The sequence below is a fragment of the Acanthisitta chloris genome, unplaced genomic scaffold (assembly GCF_000695815.1).
Source record: "Acanthisitta chloris isolate BGI_N310 unplaced genomic scaffold, ASM69581v1 scaffold12254, whole genome shotgun sequence".
NCBI classification, from domain to species: Eukaryota; Metazoa; Chordata; class Aves; order Passeriformes; family Acanthisittidae; genus Acanthisitta; species Acanthisitta chloris.
The window spans coordinates 1,892-4,184 of NW_008669898.1; the positions used below are offsets into that span (position 1 = coordinate 1,892).

General features: G+C 53.3%; 1 long non-coding RNA gene across 1 annotated transcript; it reads right to left on the bottom strand.

Annotated features, from left to right (window-relative positions):
• Positions 1-1,285: 1,285 nt before the first annotated feature.
• On the bottom strand, positions 1,286-2,171 carry LOC103801087. The gene is made up of 2 exons (XR_624742.1): positions 2,098-2,171; positions 1,286-1,549 (listed from the first exon to the last, which is right to left on the bottom strand). It is a non-coding gene; the product is annotated as an uncharacterized LOC103801087 (long non-coding RNA).
• Positions 2,172-2,293: the final 122 nt, after the last annotated feature.

The following is a 2,293-nucleotide window of genomic DNA, read 5'->3' on the forward strand; positions in this document are numbered from 1 at the left end:
ACACGGGGGCCAGCATAATCAGATGGATGTTGTGAGCTGGTTAAACCACATGTTTGGGGATAAATCCCACTAGCAACCTGTGCTTCACCCATGTTGTGGGCTCACCAAAGATGTTTTTGCATGGTTAGCACTTGAATCTTTCTGGCTTGGGAGGAATAATGATAACCCTGCTCTTTGCAGAATGGAGTTTAGTGTGACGTTCCATGCCTGTGGTGTGCCTACCCTGCCCCACATTCATCTGGCACAGGGACAGACTTTGCACCCCTCAGAAGTATGGGGTGATGGTGACATCTCAGGGGACACCCTGGGGGAGGAGACCTCCTGGAGCAAAGAGGTATCCCCTAGGGACTTGCAGTGTGAGCAGCCAGTGGGCAGGGGTCCTGTTGGCTACGCCAAACCCCTGTCTGAGTCCTGGAAGTGGTGGCTGGATGGGTCAGGAAAGGTTTTGTAGCTGAAAGACAGCCATGAAAAGCTGTGTTTGAGGAGTATGGGGACAGGCAGGACCTAATGTGTCTCTGGGAAGCAGCACAGTGGCATGTGGCACCTGTGGTGCAACGTTCTGGCAGCAGCATGGCTGTACTTGGGCATCACATCCCATTGCAGACATGACATCCCATTGTGGGCTCCGCACCCTGGCATGGGCATTGCATCCCATCACAGGCATCACATCTCATCATGGACATTGCATCCCACTATGGGCATTACAAACCATAGTCGGTGTTACACCCTGGTGTGGGCATCTTATTGCCTTGTGGGCACTGCACCCCATCATGGGGATCACACCCCGTTGTGGGCACTGCACCCCATGTGGGGGACCAGGTCACTGGAGGCTCTGCAGAAGCACCCAGCCAGACTGGCAGAGGTTGCTGGGGGATAAGCAGAGTGGTTCTTCCAGCCAGTTCAACTAAACTGCCAGGAGGGAAACTAAACCTGTTTCCCTGCCACCCCACCTGCTGTGGAAACGTTCCCCCTGGAAATGGGCAGGGCTGGGACAGTTATTACAGTGAAGACTTGTAATAACGAGCTGCTCATTAGCCCTGAGGACTTCTGGTGGAGGAGAGAGCATGGGATTTGCCCTCGGGTAACAACAGAGTGGGGGGAAAAAAATCCCTTGTTGTGCAGAAAAAGTATTAAAACAAGAGTTGGAGCTGCTGGTAGGGAGAGCAGGGCCAAGACTGGAAGGAGCAAAAATAAGATGCAGGCTCTTTGCCATGACCCCCCACACACTGCCTTCCCGCTCCCCAGGGAAACTGCCCCATTCAACAGAAGTGCCAAGTTCTTTATGGACCTTTATATACATATCACTTTATTTAGGTAGCTTATTACATGTCAAAGTGACAAACACTAAAGAAATCTGAACATATATATAAAAAAAGACAAGCAACATAAACAATAAGGTTATTCTTCAGCCCCCCCAGATGTGCATCACCCCCAGATGTGCAGCCAGGGCTCCCCTATTTGCAGCAGCTGCACTTGGCAGAGGGGGGTCCCTTGCAGACGCAGCCCTGCGCGCACTTGGCACATCCCGCTGGGCAGCAGGAGCAGCAGCCTGCAGAGAGAGAAAAATAAGTTAGGGACACTCCTGGGAGCTCTCAAGGTGGAGTCGGCGCACTGATTTGGAGACCTCACATGCACCTGTGTCCTTCCCTTTTAGCAGCATCCCTATTCCTGGCAGGGTCTCCCACAGTACACACATCCAGGGCTGGCACTGGGTAGGCAGCAGGAGAGTGTGGAACCCTCAAGGGCTCACCAGGGTCCCCCCAGTCCCTCTCTTTCCAAACCCTCCTGCACACGGCTCTGCTGGGGCTGGCAGCATCAGGAGCAGCCGGAAGAAATCCCGATGCTGGTTTCCTCCCCAGACATCCTCTTATGCTGAGCCTGAACTGCCAGTGAGGGAAATGCTCAGGCTTAGGTGATACTGGGTGGCTTGTATTGCCTGGTGAGGGAACAGTATTCACACTACACCTTTGGAGGAAAAAAGTATGTGAGGAATAAACTCAGCTCTGGCAATGCTGAACCTGATCTGATTCAGTGATGCGTAGTGAAAACCCCCATGAGTTTCTGCCCTGTCCCGGGGGGCTCAAGGATCCTCCTTACCTTTTTTGCAGGATGTGCATTTGCAGTTTTTGCATTTGCAGTTGTCCCCGCAGGTACAAGTGCCACCTAAAACACAGAGAAAAGAAGAAGGGGTTAAGAGGAGGGGATGGGATCCCCACATCCCAGCGATCCGCGCGGGAGAGCACTGCCGCTCCTCCAAACCTCCGCCGGGGCTTCAGCGGAGAAGTCACGGCAT